The sequence below is a fragment of the Plecotus auritus genome, assembly GCF_963455305.1.
Source record: "Plecotus auritus genome assembly, chromosome: 7".
NCBI lineage: Eukaryota > Metazoa > Chordata > Mammalia > Chiroptera > Vespertilionidae > Plecotus > Plecotus auritus.
Genome location: NC_137774.1, coordinates 38,938,142 through 38,959,765, shown reverse-complemented (window position 1 = coordinate 38,959,765; position 21,624 = coordinate 38,938,142). Strand labels below are relative to the sequence as shown.

Here is a 21,624-nt window from a genome sequence, read left to right as displayed (position 1 = left end):
GTCCTGCCCGTGCCTGCAATCATGGCTGGCATGTTGCTCCGAGAACATTTCATATTCCATCTCTGAGTAATGAACCCTGGACTGGGTCTTGGGGCCGGCCCGCCCGGTGCTGTCCTCGGGGTCAATGGGCTGGCTGCACGGGGAGGCGATGCTGACCTCACCCACGTGGGCACATGCCTCCATGATGGTGCTATCTGAGGCTCAGAATCTGGCCACCCTCAAGGGGTCGCTGCATCACCTCAGCCATGTCGATGGTGCCCAGGGCGAGCTTCCGGTAACCCAGGATGGTCTGGTTTTTAAGACGCTGCTTCTGCTGCAGCATGATCTGTAAGCTGTTGCCTTCTCTCTTTAGGAAGTGAGGGTACTGCAGTGAGGTCAGTGCCAGGTCGGTCTTCACGTGACCGCGAGGGGGGCAGCAGAATCTCGTCTGACCTCAAGATGTTTTTGGAGCCCTGCGGTTTCACAGTGATCCCCACAGCGCTGAGCTCCTTCTCCAACTTCTTGTAGATCAGCAGCTTGGCTAAGGTGAGGCTACACAGCCTGGGCAGGCAGGTGGGGCTGGAGCATTCAAAAACAAGTTCATGGGCACTTGTGTGTTGAGTGCGGTGAGCATGCTGTCCAGGCCCGCAGGCGCCAACATAGCATTCTGATTTCTACCCTGTGTTGGGAGAGGGGGCACATGCCATCAGAGGCAGCTCATAAACTGCCAGGTGAGTTGGGGGCTGCAGCTCAGACCGAACTTCCAGGCACTCAGTGATTGGCAGCAGGAGGTGGGACAGAAGTGACCACAGGTGCCACATGCTAACCTGGCGGCCTTGCAAACTCAGAGACCTAAAGTGACCACAAAGGATGGTCTGAAATTAAAACTTAACTAAATGCAGTTTGTGGTGGGTAGTCAAGTCCTAGGCCTACATCTTCCCTGACGAGGGTCAATCTTTACCTTAACTGAGCCTATTGTCTTTTTGCATCTAGAATAACATATCCTCTGAATGTCAACATAATTTTCCTTTATTCAGATCCCTCAAAGCACAAGCGCCACTCTGCTCTCTGCAGAGACCACACATCCCCTCATTGTTATTGGGTTCGTTGTTGACTGTTAACTACCCTGCACACACCCAAGTGAAAGAAGTACGTGTCACCATTTTACTATTCATCCAACCTCAGAGTTTTCCCCACTTTGCTTTCTCCTGGCTCCCTAGTCTATCACCAATGGATTTCATGGGACCCACAGAGGTCTCCTGTTTGAATTTTAATGTATAAATAAGGTGCAAAGCTGCCATTCTCCAGAGCATTATCTCCATCCATTTGAGATTTTGTTTCCCAGCAATTGGTGACACTTTGGCTCAAATAAATTCACAAAAATTTTTCACAGGTTTGAAAATTTTTTACATTGACATGAGAAAAGATACTTGACAGGAAAAGTAGAATTGTAGGGGAGGAATGATGAAACACATTAGTACCTTAGGTCATTTCTTAGCAGAGGATGGACAGCACCTCCCTGTATTAACAGCATCAGTCCTGGGATTTCTGACAAAACATCTCATTCTAAGATGGGAACACAGAGGCTTTTCCTGGGGTGGGAGGGTCTGGATATTAGGACAATGGGGTGGGACTTGTATGTGATCCCACAATTGACATGTCAACAGGGCAGCACAGCTGACATGTCAACAGGATGGGATCATATCCAGGTCCCACAGCAGTGAAGAGATGGATCGCTAGCCTTGATAACAGGTCTCCCTCCTGGTATGTTGTGCAGCCCAAGGAGACCTCAGCTCCTGACCTGGAGGGTCTATGGGGATGTGGTTCTCGGGGCAGCAAAGGGTAAAGCAAAAGACTTGGTACCCTGAGCCCCATGTCCTTTTGGCAAAAGCATCCCCACTAATCACGATGATGTGTAAGAGTGGGAGAAGGTGTGTAAGGATTGTCAGAACAACATGGACACATGGAGATGGGCGTTAAAAAGAGAAAGTCTGTAGAAAAATGCAAAAATACTCTTGACTGAGAATAAAGTGAAATGGAACAATGTCTCTCCTCTGGTATTCCTAACACTTTGTGGGCAGTGACTTTGCATCTCTTCTGAAAGGGGCTGGACAGTGAGAGTGGGTTGTGGGGAGGATACGGGCCCCAAATTCCTTTGGAAATTGGACTCTAGGAGGGACCTAGGGGCCTAGCAGAGCAGCTTCTGGAACCCAGGGCTCTCTTCAACTACATGGGATCCTGGAGTCTGGGTCACCTCAGCACCTGCACTCACCCCGCAGCCGTGCTGCACACTGGAGGATGGATGGGGCACCTGTGCCTCCTGCAGGGGCATGGAGTTGAGGACCCCATCTGATGCCTCCAGTCCGTTCTCCTGTGTGGAGCTCTGTAAAGACAGTTCCCAGTCACCAGGGGAAAGCCTCAGAGCCCTGTTTTGCTGGTTCTGTGACCCCTGTGACCCTCCACTCCAGAAACACACACAGTGTGATCCGTTCAGACCTCCACTGCAGAGGAAAAGGAGTGACAGCCTGAGGGCCTAGGACTCCCATTGGCGCAGATAAGGGACCCCTCTGGAAGCCCATCTCCAATGGCCTGCCCTGCCCTGCCCTGGGGTGTGATCACAGCAGAGCCTCTAGGTGATCCTCTGCCCCAAAAGCTGTACCTGCCCCAGGGTTCTCCCTTCAGGTTCCTCTTCCCAATACATGAAGAGGAGGGGATGTGGGTTGCACAGGGATGGTGCACAGAGGTGGCCTGGCCTGAATGGGTCTGACCCAGCCCACCTTGTGTTACCTGAGGCCATATTTTTGAAAATGCCAAAAAACGTCAGGGACAAGGGTTGAACCAACGTCTGCACCGTCTGGAAAAGCTCTCACTGCAGGGTCTCCGGAAGCAAGAGCACCAATCACTGGGAACACAGCAAGAGAACATCTTGCATTGGCAAATGCCTCTTGGCAAGTGAGCTGCCTGTGGGGCTAGATGTGGGGGCCTGGTTACAGGGTTTCCAAGTTCTATTGGTTAGTGACCTCAGTACCTGGGATTGTCTTGCCTGAGTCCCCTCATCTCATGACAGCTATGCAAATAGTCCTGTGGGCGCTGTCAGTGGACCTCTCTTCCCCGTGAAGCACCTGATCTGTACACAGTTGCACCAACACACCCCTAGCCCCCTAGAAACTCTGGGTGCAGCCAGGATCCCAGAGTTGAGGAAAATGACCTGGGCTCAGACTCAACCCCTCATTCTTACTTCTTCTGGATCCTGGATAAGTCATTGTGCCTGTCAGGGTTCGTCTTTCTCCTGCCCGCACAATGGGTTATGCAGCAAGTGCTTCTTAGGGCTGTTCAGGCTCATGTGGGGAGTAGCTGTAAAGTAGGAGGAGGACTGTCACATGTAGGTAATGCCTCCAACCTCTTTTTCCCTCCTGTTATCACCTCCTCTGAGTCTGCTTTTCTTCTAATCCCACCCAAGATCATCACATCTAGAGTGTGTGTGTGTGTGTGTGCGTGCGCGTGTGCATGCCAGTGCTCCCTTTCTGGATCCCAGAACAAAACAACCCCACATAGGGAGGAACAGGCAGGAGCTGCCCAGTAAGTCAGGATTTCTAATTTCCAGACCAACTCTGTTGGGGAGGTGGGAGCCTTGGCCTGGAAGGTATGAACATTCCTGAACTCTGGACTCTGAATATCATGTACCCTGTCCAATCCCTGCCTGACTATGGGCTTCTGTTTCCCACTTATACAATGAGGGTGTGATTCAGGACTGTGTAAGCATGAGCTGAGCATAAGGGGGCCCAGCCTCAGCTTTCTCCACCATGGGTGGGTTGTGGACTGAGGTGCACCTTTGTGATTCCAGATCTGGGCGCCTTTTCAGACAAATACTGTCTAGGCTGCCAAATGCTCACCGTCTCCCCCAGGCCATTTCCATGTCTGTACACGATTCCACCAGCACCGCCTTTTCCAGAGCCCCTGATGGAACCTGGGTGCACCTAGGACCCCACCTTGAGGACACACAGCTGGGTTTATCTCACGCTCTGCATTCTGACCATCTGTGATCCTGGGCAAGGCATGGACCTCTCGGGTCACCGGTTCTCTCCTCAGTGACTCCCCATGGTCTTCACCTTCCTCATGTGGTGTGAATGTGTGCCCTCCCCTTAAGTGTGGGTGTCAGTAGTGACTCCATAGAAGATGGCAAAAGGATCCAATGACCTCCATGATTTGGTTCTAAAAGTTAGTGCCTAGCCCAGCCAGAGTGGTTGAGCATCATTCTGGGCACTGAAAGTTTGCTGTTTGGTTCCTGGTCAGGGCACGTACCTAGGTTGTGGGTTTGATCCCTAGTTGGGGTGCATACAGGAGGCAACCAATTGATACTTCTCTCTCACATTGATGTTCCTCTCTCTCTCTCTCCTCTCTCTCTCTCTCTTCCCCCCCTCACCCCCCGCTCTGCCTCAAGTCAATTTTTTGAAAAAGAAATTTAATTTAACAATTTTAAAGCAAATTCATTTTTTTTATTTTTTAATCTTTATTGTTGAAAGTGTTACATATGTCCCCTTTTTCCCCCATTGATCTCTTCTAGCCAATCCCTGCCCCCACCCCAGGCCTTCACCACCCTATTGTCTGTGTCCCTGGGTTATGCTACATGCATTCAAGTTCTTTGGTTGATCTCTTCCCACCCTGAAAAGTTTTTTAAAAAGTCAGTGCCTACCACTTGCTCACTCTGATCTGTTCTCTTCCCCACACACACACACTGAGGAATAAGCCTCTGTGCTGTGAGCTGCTATCTGGAGAGACCCCCATGGCCTAGCACTGAATGAGACCAACAGACAGAGAGGAAGTCAGGCCTTCCATCCAAACTGAATCCCAGAGTCCCCCCCGAGTGAGCTCAGACCCTCAGTGACATGGATCCTGCCTCAGGTGACACCACAGTAGTTCCAGCTGAGCCATGTAGGATTCCTCGTCACAGACGTGTGAGCTAATAAGTGTGTCTTGGTTAAGTCTCTAATGTGGGGGAACTCTCAGCAATAGATCACTAGCACGGTCATCCCACATCAGGCCCTGGCCCTGCCCTCCTATCTCCCTCATTTTTCTCCTTCCAGGTCCCTCCAGCCCCCACCCTCTAATTTCTAACACCCTCTGCCTCCAGTTTTGAGGATGGCTGTGAAACTTAGGAAAGGACCCTGGAAAGTAGAGCCAAACTGAAAAGTGTAATTTAAAATAGGAAACAGCATCTGTTGAGACCACAGTTCTGAGCTTCCAAGGTGAGGAGACGCTCCACGCAAGGCGGGTGGCTGCTCCTCCAGGCCCATTGCCAGTGCGCACAAGTGCACTGACCATCACCACAGACCTCTAAGGTAGACCTGCCCCTTGATTTCCAGACCTCCATTTAATTTCACAAAGCTTTCATCAGCTGCCATTGTGAAATCAGGATGAAGAGGGTAGACAAGTACTTACTCTTCTTTCTGGTTTAGGAATTGCACCCTAAAGAGAGTCTGTACAATGTTCCCGCGATGGGCTCACGTTCTCAGTGCTTATGGTCCTCAGGGTCAACGGTAGGACTCCTCACACTCCATTAGAATTTCCTTCCTATCCGTGTCACCAACAGGGCTGAACTCCTTGAGAGCAGGGACCCTGGGTGTGGTCCAAAGTTAACACCCATTTGTCCTGAGACAGTGTAGCTTGTGTCATGCAGGGTGCCATACGAGGCTGTTAGTCTATCCTTACCCGGTGGTTCAGAGCTTCGAAGAGGATTGATGTAAAGGGAGAAGCCAGGCTGATCCACAACCTCGTTCAGCCTTGGGCCATGAGAAGGAATGGCCGCTGGGCTCTGGTGAGACGGAAGAGCCTCAGGAAAAAGCTCAGCTGAACCAGGGCTCAGGGGCTGAGGTCGGAGAGAGGCTCTGACCCCAAAGAAGACTTGGAAGCGGTAACTGTGGAGGAGATGAGTGTGGACCCCGGGCCCTGGGACATTCCCTGTCCCCTCTTCAGTGCTATGGGCCAACATAGGAGATGCTTGGAATGCTATTCAGTGCAAGTGGAGGAGGGTGGAGTTTCTGTCCAGGTGCAGGTGGCAGTCAGTGTTCAGGAACAGCTTGCTGCTGGTTAAACCCTACAGCATTCTGCAACGTGGAAGCCAGGGGGTGCTTAAGACCATGCTTTGCCCATGTGCTGGTGGGAGATGAAGTCAAATGAAATGTGGATTCCTAAGGACATTCGTGACATAAAGGGTCCCTGCCCCAATGCACATCAGTCAGTTCCACCCAGAGTCCCATTGTCCTCGGTCTCAAGAATGTCACATCCTTAAAGCAGGTGGCTCTTCGGGGACAATCTATTCCTAACCTTAACTTACGGTAACACAACCAAGGCCCAGAGAAAAACTGACTTGCTCAATATTATGAAGGTTGTTTGGTGACAGTGCTGACCACAAGGACGGTCCCCTGATTCTCAGTGAACACTCATGCTGGTTCCAGCCTTTGCAAATTGCTAACCTGTCTTCCATTGATTTCCTCAACTTTAGATGAGTACTATTACCTCACTACATTTGATGGGCACTTTTACACCCTTTATCTCATGTGATTGAGTTGAGTATCCTGTGGGGAATGATTCTTATTCCTCTTTGACACTCTGCTAAACCAAGACAAGGTGAGTCTCTCCCCTGAGTCACACAGAGAGTTATGGTGGAGCTGCGACTGGAGCTCAGAAATCCTGACCCTGGGACAAGTTGTTAAGTTCTATTCCCATTTTTTAGATTTATTGATGGATTTTTAGAGGGGGGGAGAGGAGAGAGAGAGAGAGAGAGAGAGAGAGAGAGAGAGAGAGAGAGAGTCATCAATCAATTGTTCCACTTATTTGTGCACTCGTTGGTTGATTCCTGTATGTGCCCTGACTGGGGATCAAACCTGCAAACTTGGTGTATCGGGATGATGCTCTAACCAATGGAGCTACTAGGCCAGGGCCTCTAATCACATCTTCTTGTGATTTGTCTTTTCATTCATCCGATGAGTACTCAGTGAGAGTCTGTCGTGTGCCAGAACCCTGCTCCTCGGGCAGTTCCTTGCCAGGTTGTGGGGAGGGCAGTACATCAATATTATCAGAAAAAATACAGGCGTTGAAAATAGTGATGCAAAGCTGTCATGGGATTCTGCAAGAAGCAATAAAAACCATTCGGGAGATTCATAGGGCCTCACAGAACAGGTGGCTGTAGAATGGGGTCCTGAAAGGTGAGCTCAGTTCTGCAGGTGGAAAGAGTGCAAAGGGAACAGCGGGGCGGCGGTGGGGGGGAGCAGAACATCCCAAAAGAGCTGCTGGGTTTGATCCACACCCAGATTGTTCCCCACACCTTGCCACCATCCTCGCCCAGGAAAGGATTGTCAGATCCTAGAGACTATGTGTTGGAACTAAGTGTAAGATAATATCTCATGGTTGCTCCAAACAGGATTCAGCACAGTGTAAGCTTCAGTGCTCTGCTTCCATTTGCCTCAATATTATGGGATAAAATAATTGCTACTTTTCATTCAGAGCTTCCTTTTATTTCCCATGGTCCTCAGTTTCAGAGTCAATTGCTGAATCTCAAATGAAGCCTTTGATTTCTTTGCTTTGTGTTTTTATTCTTAAAATAAAAAATACTTTTCCTTGTCCTACTGAACTATTAAAAACTAGCCCAGCTGGTGTGGCTCAGTGGTTGAGCATCAACCTATGAACCAGGAGATCACGGTTCGATTCCTGGTCTGATTCCCAGTCGGAGTACATGACCAGGTTGCAGGCTCAATTCCCAGTGTAGGGCATGCAAGAGGCAGCTGATCAATGATTCTCTCTCATCATTGATGTTTCTATCTCTCTATCCCTCTCCCTTCCTCTCTGAAATCAATAAAACGATTTAAAATTTAAAAAGCTACATGAACGCAGTCCAAGTGAGCCAACCAGGTTCTGTGGGAATCATGTAGCAGAGGACGGGACCCCTGCCTCGTGCAATCCAACAAAGCAGCCTTCAGATGTGGAGAGGAGCAGCCGCTGGCATCCCTGCTGCTCCACGTACATCTAGTTGATAACCTCTGTGCTGCTTTTGCTCTGTGATGTGAAGTCACCATATTTTGCTCCCCACCGTTAACCCTCCATTCATATTACCTCCAAGTCCCGACCACCACAAATGCTTTGTTCTACACAAAACAAACATAATTATCTGGTCCCTATGGCTCTGTGAACATTTCCTTGGAGCCTGTACTCTAGAGTAGAATGTCTGGGACACGATTTACCTGTGTTCTTAGCTGGACGGATACATCCTCACCAGCAGTACCAAGAGTTCCTGAAACTCTGAGTACTGCCAATAGGCCTGCTCTGGCTATGGTACATTATTGCAGGAGACCGATTATTTCAATAAAACATAGAGAAAAGCTGGATCCAGCTTCGTAAATAGTTTCTGTGTGGCCATAAGAAAGCAACCACGTCAGCCAGGAATGGCAGATCCAGACCCCCAAGAGAAAGGAAACTCAGTGAGTGAGCGTGGCCCCTGCACTGCTTTTCCTCTCGAGACATTAGCCATGGTTTGTTGTTGTTGTTGTTGCTGCTGCTGCTGCTGCTGCTGTTGTTCATGTTTGTGTTTTGGCATCTCTCCATGTTAATGCAGAGGCAGGTTGGGCCATCTCCCATCACACTTTAGCTCTGATATTCTTCTTTGGGGGAAAATACAGATGACAGTTGAGCATTGACCTATGAACCAGGAGGTCACGGTTTGATTCTGGTCGGGGCACGTGCCTGGGTTGTGAGCTCAGTTCCCAGGAGGAGGCAGCCAATCAATGATTCTCTCTCATCATTGATGTTTCTATCTCTCTCTCCCTCTCCCTTCCTCTCTGAAATCAATAAAAATATATTTAAGTAAATAAATAAAATGCATCTTATAAATTGTAACTATATCCATTGAATAACTCCTCCTTGCCCTGCTCCTCCCAGACCCTGATGACCATGAATCTTTCTGTCTCTATGAAGGATACTAATCTAGGAACCTCGTTAATGGGATTCATAGGGTTTGGGTACTTAATTATGCTCTCTATCCCTCATGCAGCCAACCTGAGTTTTAACCAAGGATGTTGGTGGCCCACTAGCAGCGACGTCCTCACTCCCCTGGAAAAGGAGGGTAACCCGGTGCTCTCTTCCCCCAATTCCAGGGCTGGGCTTGAGGATGGGAAGAGTTGACCCCTAGAGGGATGCCAGACGCCTGCTGCATCCCACCCCTCTCGGCCGTCTTCACAGACCACTGCGTGGTGGGCGATGCTGAACTGTAGAGTGGGCAGGACTCATCATGCTCCACTTCATACTAAGATGGGGCTTCCCAGAGGACATCAACGCACACCAGGATTAGGGTTCACCTGTGCCCTTTGTCCTTCCAGAGGGTGAGATCACAGCAGAGGCCTGCACACCGCCCCTCTGTGCTGAGTTCCAGCTCGGAGGCTGTGTCTTTGAAGAGGGTGACAGGGGGCGATCAAACCACCCCTCCCTGATGGGCATCTTCTCCATTTGCTTTTGTTTTCTCCCCACATTGTCTGAGTACCTTTTAGTTCCTTTTTTTATTTAAATATATTTGTATTGATTTCAGAGAGGAAGACGAGAGGAAGAGAGAGATCGAAGCATCATTGATGAGAGTGAATCATTTATCGGCTGCCTCCTGCACACCAGACACAGGGAATCAAGCCTGCAACCCAGGCATGTGCCTGACCGGGAATCGAACCGTGACCTCCTGATTCATAGGTCAATGCTCAACCTCTGAGCCACGCCGGCCAGGCTACCTTTTAGTTCTCGGTAAAATACAAAGAAAATAAAGAGAGAGCCTTATCATAAAAGTTCAGATGGCGGCTATGGAAAGAGAGGGGGTGGCAGTAGCCGGAGAGACGTCCATAATGTTCTGTTCATTGACCCGGGCGACAGTCCCAGGCGCAGAGGTAATTCATTGGACAGCACATTGTGCTTTTCCTATATTTCCCCGTGTTTGATCTATACCAAACACAAATAACAAGTAGCATGTACACCAATACAACTATCTGCATTTGCAATAGTGCGTAAAAGTAAGCAGAAAAATAAACTGCTTTTGGGTGGGGAACTGAATGGAATGGAGATATGAGGAAAATAAAAGGATGAATAAAGTAAGAGAAGGACTTCAACATCAACAGATCAATGATGTTTAGATTCCTGGAGTTGAGGATTAGAAATAGCTCAGACTCTGAAACTGAGGCCAAGATTGTACAAAAGGAAAACCTTCAATATAAAAATGAATAACTTATTGTAAGCATTTTGACATGCAAAATCCAAAAGCTACACCAGGGCTTACATGGAAATGAAATCTCCGTTTCCTCCTCAACATGAGGATAACAGCTCCATCGCATAAGGCTGTGAAGGTCAAGGAGGATGTTAGACGGCAGGTATCGTGATTCCTGGCACATTTAAGGGCTCATTGACGGTGGGAGGAGTTCCTGCCAGCTGTCAGAACAAACCTGCAGGACAACTGGGGATGAGTCAACAGAGCATGCTGCCTTCAGAGTCCCACCCTCTTTATGTCCAGAAACCCAGTTTCTATTCCAAATTTCTTGTCCTGTTATGATGCATCCCACTGCACCCCCTCCCCGCCCCCCAGCCCCATTCAATTTTGGGACAGGAGACAATTCTAGGTGTTGTCGCTTGGGGGTTGCATGGAATTTTACCAGGAAATGCTGAACACACGCCTAGGTGTGTCCCACCCACCTGAGTGAGACAGTGGTCCAGGCTGAGCTTTATAAAGGGACCAGTCTTTGCCCAGATGCACTGCACACTCATCCTTCCCCTCAGCACTGCCTCCTCGGCTCCAGGAAGTCTGCACCAGGTGGGGTTCTCAGGGCCCAGCATGTCTGCTGTCTGCAGGAGCAGGGGAAGCAGTGATGGGAGAGGATTCAGGAGCCTGGGCCCAGTCTCCGCTCTGCCTCCCATGGGGCTGAGGCTTCACACTGAGGTCCTCTTCCGCAGCAAGATGAAGGGACCAGACCTTCCCCATTGCTCTGTTGGCTCCCTGTGACAACCCTTGTGGAACATCCCCAGTTGTAACTGAGGACATGACCCTCCCTCTCCTCCTTGTCTTCTCTCTCTCTGGACTCAGCGAACTGTCAGGCCCCAGATTGCTGTAGACCCACTGTGCACCCAACCTCAAGGTAGAGTGGCTGTCCCTTCCGAATCCTTGAAGATTCTCCTAACCCCAAGCCTGGGACCTCCATTCTCCTTGCCCTGGTGACGAGACCTGCCCTTACCTGGGTCAGGGACTGATCCAAAAAGATCCCCAACCTCCTCTCTGCCTGAGGGAATGATGGTGACCTCCTAGGCACAAGCCTCAGCTCTGCACTTGGCCCAGTTGACAGGAGCCTTGGCTAGCTCCACTTAGCGAATAACAATAGGGAAGTTTCTCCCAGATCAGTAGAAGATGGTGGCTTGTGGGCACCCGTGTGAGCCATGGGCACTTCCTGGGTGCTTTGGTAATTCTGTGATGTGAGGGCAGCACTGTCCCATTTCTCTGGCTTTAGATCCAGAGTATTGGGGAAATTACCAGCTTTAGGCTACAGGATGTTCTCTTTATTTAAATGTGGTCTAGACTTTTAGTTCCAGAGAGCAGGGAGACACAAAGGACAAATAATCCCCAATAACAGACAACCCAAGGATCCCAGCTCACTTCCACTCAACAGCCTAAGATCCGGGGCAGGTGTTTCTCTTCTCATAAACCTGAGCCTGGCTCCTAGTCCCTCTTTCTCTCGCCCACGGGTGGCCCCATAAGGTTTCCACCGGGGCCCAGGACAGGGCTGTGTTTCTCTGCTCACACTCACCATCCTACTCACCAGCCCACTTCACGCAGCTCTTGCTGTATGGTCTGGTCAGCCCTCAGGGGACCTTGTTCAAGCCCAGTAGGGTCAGACCAGATCGTTCAGATGTTATTTTGTCCAGAGACCCAACCCTGACATTGATGCTGGAGATTAACTCGGTGCTTCTGGAAGCGTGGGGGGTGTCTAAATGCTCTGTTGGGCTCGGCGCCCCACCTGGGGCTTCATTCCTTCTCCTTGTGGTTGACCCCTCCCCTCTCTGCTTCTGCCTCCTGTGGTCCTAACCTCCATGCACTTCTGTTTTCTCCTCCATTTCCTCTGGACCCTGACCTGCACGGGCCCCATCCCAGCCTTGGTCCCAACCTGTACCTCGTGAGCATCTCATCCCACCTCCTAGGGGAACACAGTTCCTCCTGCTCTACCTGAACCTCCTTTCACTGGCTCCTCAGCCCCCACCCCTTTGTCTAACTATCAGATTTCACCCAGTGAACTCTGAGGTTACTGACCAACTGGGCTCAGGAAGAGGTTGCTGCCCAGAGAAGCAGCGGGCCCCAGGTGCTGCTAGCTGCCGGGCACCGCAGGAGCCAGACACTGAATGAGCTGCAGGAACCTAGGATTGGATGCGCTGCCCAGGCTGCAGGAGCCAGACCTGAGCCCCAGGCATGTGCCTGTGTCCCAGAGTTTGCCCAGCAAGCACAGAACCAGAAACAGAAGCCTTCTCCTGCAACGTGCCTCTTCCGCCCTCTACTGGCAAAGCTGAACATGGTGCCAGTTGACAAGGGAAACATGACTCTTGCGCCCTCTACTGGCAAAGATGAACATGGTGCCAGTTGACAAGGGAAACATGACTGGATCCATTTCACAGTCTAGGCCTGAAGGGAAAACTTGGTGCTGAGACCAGCTCAGCTGCTCTTCAGGGCGAGAATAAAGGTAAACAAAAAATTATCACAAACCCGTAAGGAAAAGACCAACCACCCAATAGAAAGAAAAGAAATACGGAGAAGCACAGAGAAAAGCTGAAAGCGGAGGCAGATAGGACCTTTGCTGTCCTTCCGGGGGCTCAGCTGCACCCCTGCCCTTTGATTCTAGAAGACACCCCTGTCTCTTTTGAATGAATGCCTCCTTTTCTGTCAGCTTAAACTAGCTGGAGCTGGCTTGAAGCCCTGCCACAAAGTCAGCCTAATCAATACAAGCTGGCAACAAGTCACTGAATTAAAATCTTAGATAATTTTATCATCGCTGAGTCCTTGTAATAGTTTGTAACTGTTGGTATCTCTGGAATTTTAACCTTTGCAGTTTGGGGAAGCTTTCTTCCCTAGGGGAAAATTCTATAATAAAGAAGTTAAAATCTTTTTTCATTATATTCATTATTGCACTCTAAATAGCTGGATGACATCTGGGCCTCCTTGTCCATTTTCCCTGGACGTTTTCTGAGAGCCCTTACTAGTGACAAATTCTTGTAAAACCTGCCGATTGATATTTTAGAGCAAAGGTATAAAGACTTCCTTGTCAGTTTTATATTTAAATTCCTTAAATATAATACCTTGCAGGAGATTACTAAGATTCATCTGACCCAATAATTTGAGCAAGTTCTCTACCCTCTTTCTCATAAACACGCCTTTCCATAGTACAGTCTTGCTGCATCTATCCCATCTTCATCTGTATGTTTTCATGTGGACCCATTTATGTTGCATTTCTTTTTATTCCCTCTTTCATAGGGGCTGTGTCATGTTATTCATCCACTCGATGGAGTCAATTCATCAACCACATTCTTCGCCTACTGGAGTTATGAGATTCACTCACCTTTAACACCATTAGTGCCACACACACTTAACCCTGGGTGTCTTCAGCTTTTCCCAGCAGCGATTTCATTCCTAGACGGCAAGTAGGTTTCCGCAGTCTCACATCCCATCTCTCATCTGATCATTTGTTTTGATTTGAAGAAAGGGGCTCTAGCTGTTTTCAATTTTAAGTTTCCATTTAACTTTTGATTCTCTCAGTATCTGATTTTCCTTTTCACCAAATTCCTTCTGCTTCCTGCATGATGCTCATCTTTTCTCCCAATGTTCCTATTACAGGCTGCCCTGTAATGTCCTCCATGCAGCCATAGTCCATTCTCCCCTGAAACTACTCCTTACAAGCTTTATTTGATGCATATTTCTCTATTCTGTTCTCTCTGGCAACTCCCTTTCATTTTCCTGCAAGATCTTGTGCCTCGCTGGGACACAAGACATTTGTGTGACAATGATTATGACAGTCCCTTAGGTGGGGGGCCGGCATCTTTCAACTCCCTTGCACCCTCAATTCCCCCACGGCTTCCTCACTGGGCCTGAGACACTGTAACAGGAGAGAGGCTTACACAGAGCCTGCACACTGGATCAGTGGTTCCCAAAGGGAAAGGCCACAGCAGAACCCCTCCTGTGCTTGGTGAGATACAGGACCCGGGGCCCACCCTGTCCAGTGAGTTCTAGTCTCTGGAATCTGCATGTTAACATCACTCCAGGGATTCCTATGTGCCCTGAGGCTGAGCTGCTAGAGAAGGCCTCCCTCCACAGCTGGGAGCAGCATCCTGTTCTGAGTGGAGAGGGCTGCTCTGAAGTTGGGGATGACCTTCTACAAAGTTTCTCCAGGTGTTATCTCCAGGTATGTTTCCAGCAGGTATTATCTCTGCCTAAGGAATTGGAAACCGCCCGGCCGGTGTGGCTCAGTGGTTGAGCATCGACCTATGAACCAGGAGGTCGTGGTTTAATTCCCAGTCAGGGCATATGCTCGGGTTGCAGGCTCGATTCCCAGTAGGGGGCGTGGAGGAGGCAGCAGATCAATGATTCTCTCACATCACTGATATCTCTCTCTCTCTCTCTCTCTCTCTCTTCTCTCTCTCCCTCCCTCTCTGTTCCTCTCTGAAATCACGTCCCCTTCTGAGGATCACTGGCCTTAGGTGGCATGACTAGGTCTCAGAGTTCTTCTCTGGAACATCAGCTTGGCTCCCATAAGCAGTGCCCACCATGAGAACACCATTAAATATCTAAGGGCAGATGTTTGAATGGGCCATAGCAGTAAGCCACCCAATTCACATTTCAAATTCAGGGAACTGCTGGAGTCACAGGAACCAGCCATGGAGCCAGTCCACACTGTGGAGAGGCACCATTTCATCGGAACACCCTGCCTCATTCCAGACAGTGGAAGAGGAGCCCTGGCTCTGTGTGGGAAGGAGAACATTTGACATGTCTCTCTATTTCTACAAGATTGAGGGTCCTCCAAACACGCCCCCAATGGGTCATGGTGTGGTGATTGTCTTTACATTGCCAAGACCACCTGTCGCTGGAGGGTCTGGAGGAAGGAGGAAGGAGACTCCGGGTGAGGTGAAAGCATGTTAGGGTGTGGCACCGCACAGCAGACATCGCTACCCACTGGGGTGGTCGGGATGAGGGCACATCCTGAGGGCTGAGTGGCACCGAGGAGGCAGCGGGGCTTGCAGTTCACACCATTAGCCAAAGGTTGCAAGGCAGACCTCTCAGAGCAGGGGCTGAGAAAGGGGAGACGTGGTCCCGCCTGAGCCCCGTCTCTCATGGCAGAGGCCTTGTGACAAAGCAGCAGCACTGGAACGCCCGCCACGCAAAAGGACTGAGAGGCAGAGAGAACCAAGAGAAAGGGGGCCTCACCTCCCCCTAAACTAGTGAGGGCCTCTCTACTAAGGAGGGGATACTGTCAACCACCAAAACTGGGGCCGTGCCTACGGCGACCATGAGACTGTGCCTCTCAGGTGTCCAACTGCAGGGGGCATGGCTGACCAGTGGCCCCAGCTGCCGCGCTCTGAGACCCATCGCTGCGTTCACATCACTGCCAGGCCCCCACAGGCTGCTCTCCCCCAGGGACTGGGCGTGGCGGGCAGAGTGATGAAGGCTCATTCTCGTGATATGCAGGACTCCACCGGTGGGAGACTTTGGCTAGGGCTTCCCCTGGCCCCACCACCACTCCCCGCCCCCCACCCCCCACCCCCCGGCACCCACCCAGGAAGCAGCCTTGCTGAATTTTTCTTAGAAATGGACTGATATCAAAGATGCCTCCATCCTGCCATGGTTCTCCCATCTCTCCTTCACCAGGGGCAAGCCTGCATCACAGCCTGAGGGCTCTCCAGCCTTCTCCAGCTCCTTCCCCATTTCCTCTCACAGGTCATTCCTCTACATTCCTATTCCCCTGGGGATGTCTGCTTCTCAGAGTACCCAGACTAGCATGGAGGTCTTTCAGGGGCAGTCCCCAAAGGAGAGGCCTCTTTGCCTCTCCCTTCCCCACCCCAACACTGGAGGAGAAGTGCAGAGGAAGGAGGGGCTTGGACATAGCGGGCAGGGGAAGCAGCTACCAGTCAAAAATCTGCACCCAATGAGTCAATGAGTTCAACAGGCAAGGAGGACTGTATTGAAGACTATTGCAATAGGGGAGCGAGATTGACCGCAGCTCCACATACAACAGGAACGAGTGGGGAGTTCTAGCCAGCAGGCAGGGTGAGCGATTGGATGGAAAATTACTACGAGGAACTTGGTTATGTATCAAAGGCTGGGGAAGGGCAACTTGGATATCAAAGGTGATGAGTGGGGAGGATTCTTGATAAACCAGTTTAATGGGATGCTTTGCTAAAACAGGGCTGGGCAGGCCGAGGACGGGCCAAAGATGACAACTAGCTGAAAAGGGGGCTCAGAGATGTGGTCAAGGAGGGGGTCTTTGCCACACACAGGACCCTGGGCCCAACAGGCTAACTTGCCCTAGAAGGTTGGTGGGGATGCTAGAACGGGATGTGAGCTGATGTTTAAAACAAACAGGACTGAGTGAACTGAAATGGCCCTGTTTTAATAACTGGCTGCTACTGCAAAGTGAGAGAATTGGACTGCGGTAGTGGTATTGGCGCCAGCTACCCCGGGGGCAGAGGCGGGTTGGCTGGCACTCTGCTGGCAGGACCACAGGCACAGCAGGCACTTGGAGAGTGAGAAGGAAGACCCAGCCGAGCAGCTGCAGGGGCCTCTCCCTGTGGGGAGGCTGAGTGATGGCCCAGGATGTCTGATGACTGCTGCGAGCTGCTGGACACTGAGGTGGGGGAACAGGTGGCAAGAGTCTGAAGACCCAGCCCCTAACTTGGCAGAGTGCCCCATCTAGTGGGGGCACACCTGAACAGACCCAGGTGAGCTTGCTGAGAATCTGAAGGTTTAAAGGAACTGAACAGGCCCAGCTGAAGGTTTAGCGAGGGTGGGGACGTCCGGCTCACAGGCCGCACAAGGCCGGAGAAGTCATTGGTCCAGCCCTTCCAGGCAGTAGGGGTGAGTTAATTAAATGTTTGACCAGATACAGCAGGCCACTTTCTAAGCTGGTAGTTTTGTGTGGCCCGAGAATGATGTTGTAAATATCCACATGGCCCTCGGCAGAAAAGAGGTGCCCCTCCCCTGGTCAGAGGACCTGTAACTGGCCCAGCTGGAGTCATCCCTGCCCCCGACAGCCCTTCCCACACAGACAGGAAACAGTCACCCTCCACAGAGCTCCATGGAATCAGCGATCCCCCCGCGTCTGGGAAGAACGCATGAACCCAGGAAGCAGACAACCCATGAGGTGCAGACGGGCCTGGATGTTGGTGTAGAAGATGCAGCTTCACTTGCAGCCATGGGGACTCCGCAGATGGAACCTAAAATCTGAGAAATAGGAAGCCTGAGACCACAGGCTCGGGGGAGGCCCCACGTGACGTGGGAGTGACCACAGGGCCCCACATGACGTGGGAGTGACCACGGAGCCCCACATGACGTGGGTGTGACCACAGCGGCCCAGGATACTGCAGACATGATTCCCGGACTGCAGCTCCGAGCCGGGCAGAGGAGCCAGAGGGCTGGATGCACTTTACCGGGTCCATCCCGATGCGTCTGGAACCCCAGTCCAGAACACACCCTGCACCAAACTTGCATTCCAAACTGAAATTTGATCCTGGTTCTTTAACAACATGGAGACAATAACACACACTTTAATGGGCTGTTTGGATGACTAAGTGAGATAATACAGTCAGTTCTGCTGAAATACTTGTTTTGAAAATGGTAGTTTGGTCCAATGCCATTGATATATTAGAAGAAAATATAACACAAACTGCATGTTTGAATATGCAACCCTCCCATGAGAATATTAGGTGCACGCGGAAAACCGCACCCAGCTAAATCGAGCTGCATAGGAACACACAAAGCCCACATGGACACAGCTCCAACATCCACCAGCCTCAGGGCACACCACTGTTATGAGCTGCACCCCTCCACATCTGGCGTTACTGCTGTCCCGGGGTTTCAGAAACTCTTACTCCACCTCTCGGTAACTCACACACGGCAACCCTTCCAACACCGGCCTTCACAATCAAACTTCAGGTCTGACTCAAAGTAAGAACACCGTGTTTATTGTAGAGTTTATATATTTCTTAATCCTCTAACGTGTAAAACTGTGCTACCGTTTCCACTCAGTAGTGAATGAATTTTTTTAATTAGCAATGCTGTTTTATTTGAATTACAATAGAATCTACTTGATAATTTTCATAAATGCAATTTCCAACTCTAAAAGCAAGTTTTTTGTTTGTTGTTTTCATCTTCATTGTTGAAAGAATTACCTATGTCCCTCTTTTTCCCCCATGGACCCCCTCCAGCCCACCCCTGTCCCCCGCCCCAGACCTTCACAAACCATGAATTTTTTTTAATCCTCACCCAAGGATATGTCCATTGATTTTTAGAGAGAGAGGAAAAGAGAAAGAGAGAGAACAAGCTGTGAGAGGAACATTGGTCAGTTGCCTCCCGTACGCACCCTGACCAGGGATCAAACCCACAACCGTGATAGGGAATGTGCCGTGACAGGGAATCGAACCGGCAACCTTTAGGTATACAGGAGGACGCTCCAACCAACTGAGCCATACGAACCAGGACTAGTGAATGAATTTTTATTTTTATGTGTCACTGACAGCGTTTGTAAGTGTTATGTCCTTCGCTCTGTTTTTCCCACTTGCACAACTTTGCACAGTGTTGTGATTTTTTTAGGAACTAATATGTTGTGTTACAGGAAAACTGGCTGAATATGTACAACACTTAACCTCGTGGTAACAGTCAATACATGTCAGCTGCTGTTCCAGTTATTACAATAACAATCATCATGGAACCTCTGGCGCTTGAATAACACTTGCCAGTTTTTTTCAAAGCTCTTTCCCAATTATAAACTCACTTCTCTCCTCATGCTTCCCTTGTAGATGGTTTTTCCAATTACACATAAAAGAAAATGCAAATCCAAGAGGTTAAAAAATTTGCCCAAGATCACACAACCAAGTCCCAATAAATAAAGGCCTGTTCCTTGCCTTCAGATTTCTTAAGGGAAAACACACACACACACACACACACACACACACACAAACACACACACACACACACACACACAAAACCTCCAAACATTATAAAACAAAGTGTATCTATGTAAGAGTGTGGCCATGCAGGAGTCAAAGGGGATAGGAGGGAGGGCACTTAATCATGAAAGAATCCCTGAAGAAATAAACTGGGACTCTGGAGAGAAAGTGGGCAGAAGGAAGAAAACCCCAGGTTGAAGACAAATCGGTGAATGGCAGGGGTCTCAAACTCAGATGCCCACCTGGGCCAGGCCCAGCAATAGCAGGAAAGGGTGAGATCCTCCAGGTGTAAACAAGGGAACTACGGTGCACAGGCCCCACCTAGGGGCCTCTGTAAGCTCTGAGCAATCCCTGCCACTCCACAGGCGTGGATACCGCATCGGATTTGTAACAGAAGTGGGAAGTTTCTGTGATTTTCTAGGTTTTCAAAAAATGTTTGTGGTCAGTATTTTGTTTATTTTTTTTTAATATATGTTTGTTGATTTCACAGAGGAAAGGAGAGGGAAAGAGAGAGACACATCAATGATGAGAGAGAATAATTGATTGGCTGCCTCCTGCATGCCCCACACTGAGGATGGAGCCCACAACTCAGGCACGCGTCCTGACCGGGAATCAAACGGTGACCTCCTGGTTCATAGGTTGACACTCCAACACTGAGCCATGACCGGCCAGGCTGTAGTCAGTTTTTTAAACATCAGCAACTCATTGGGAAAATTTAAAACACTTTCGAGGCTAAAGTAACACATCTGCAGGCCCCACATGGCCCGGGGGCTGCCAGTATTCAACCTCTGGTGAGTTAAAGGGGACCCTCACTCGGGGGTGGGGCCCCAAGCAAAGAAGTCTGAACACTGATGGACACAAAATATGTTATTTATTGTCAATTTCTGCAAAGACACATTTAAGCAACAAAATATACATTTGTCAACCTTTTAGAATTTGTTTTATACATTAACAAATACAATGTGCTACCATAGCAATAAATTAAATGTACACTATTTACATGACATAGGCAGTCAGGGTCCACAAGTGACCCCCTCACAAAGAGGGAAGGAAGGGAAGTCACCACCACGGGGGGCCTCAGGGCCAAGCTGCACCCCTCGGGCCCTGCGCCTGCCCAGAGGAAGCGCTCACACGGAACGGCATCCTTCCCCGGGCCGGGGTGTGGAAGGGGAGCACATGACAGGGAGCGTTGGTGCACATGCGAAGGAGCAGCGAGGGGGGACTGACCCTTCCAAGCGGAAATGTCACAAGATCAAAGACAACAGCTTTGAAGTTCCAGCCTTCCCACCAAACACCCTCTCCCCGGGACTGGTAAGGCACAGAGCAGAGCCGCTGCCCCAGCACCTCTCCCTAGGCAGGGCTCCTGGTCCTTGGCCCTACTGGGGGCTGTCTCCTTCCTTCCCCAGGGGCCCATGGTCCAGCTAAAAGGGGGGACATGTGGGTTTGGGTTGGGCAAAGGGCTCGTGATGAAACAGATATCAGAACTTGTACTAGAGAATGCCCCAACCGCCCCTGGCAGGCTGCAGGACAGGCTTGGCAAACCCCACTGACCCACCCTTGCCCTTGAGGGAGGGGTAGCCAGAGGCTGGGAGGAGCCTCGGGGTCCTGAGCGGCCAGGTCCCTGCCAGAAAGCTGCAGCCCTAAGATCTGCCTGAACCCCAACCATCCCCCCCACCACAGACCTGCCTCTGGCGCCTCAGGACTGAATGAAGAAGGTAGTGTTTGCATTGGCACCTTAAACCCTCAGGGCGAGAAACTGAAACAGGCTCCCTCCCGTCCCGCCTGGTCACCTGCGTCTACATTTTCACTAACCACCATGGTTTAAGGATCAGAGAGAATCAAAGGGTTTTCTCTTACACTTTTCTTAACTGAAAAAAAGGGAAACTGAGTGTCGGATAACTGCGTCTACGCCCTGGCCTCCTCCCCCCTTACACGCCCCAGTGGAAGGGCCAATGTCACTGAGGAACAAGCCACTGAAATCTCTTTTCCCGCCTCGTCTTCAGGGCCCAAAGCTGCATCAGAGCCCCAGGGCCTCTCTGAAAAGTCCCAGCGAATATCTCTCCCGATGAACAGCCCCACCAGCACCCTGGGCGGCTCACACCCCCCAGCCAGGGCCCAGACCCCAGCTCACCGGCTCCCACACCTCAGGGCCCCAGCACACGCAGCCACTTGCTGCGCCAGCCATGTAGGCGGTGCAAGGAAGGGCCCTGGGTTGCGTGTTCTCAGCCCGGCTTTGCCACTGGCTGGTCATGTGGCCTCAAGCAAATTATGCTCCCCTCTCGGGGGCTGAGGCTTCTCCTCTGGACAGTGGCCTGGCTGGATTCGATGCTAAAAGAAGCCCGGGGGGCGTGGACAGCAAGATGCTCCCGACAAGGCTGAACCACAGAATCGTTTTCAGGAAACCCCGTGTTCCACTCATGACAGAAGCTCCAGCTA

The 21,624-nt window shown here is 50.5% G+C and overlaps 1 pseudogene across 1 annotated transcript in view; it reads right to left on the bottom strand.

The window, feature by feature from the left end:
* LOC308252559 (phosphofurin acidic cluster sorting protein 2-like) overlaps positions 1-21,373 on the bottom strand; it is a 36,121-nt pseudogene extending 14,748 nt beyond the window's left edge. The window contains exons 1-3 of the transcript in view: positions 21,320-21,373; positions 2,252-2,362; positions 239-364 (exon numbers count right to left, since the gene is read on the bottom strand). The product of the transcript in view is annotated as a phosphofurin acidic cluster sorting protein 2-like (transcript). The remainder of the gene's footprint in view (positions 1-238; positions 365-2,251; positions 2,363-21,319) is intronic.
* Between the last annotated feature and the right edge of the window lie 251 nt (positions 21,374-21,624).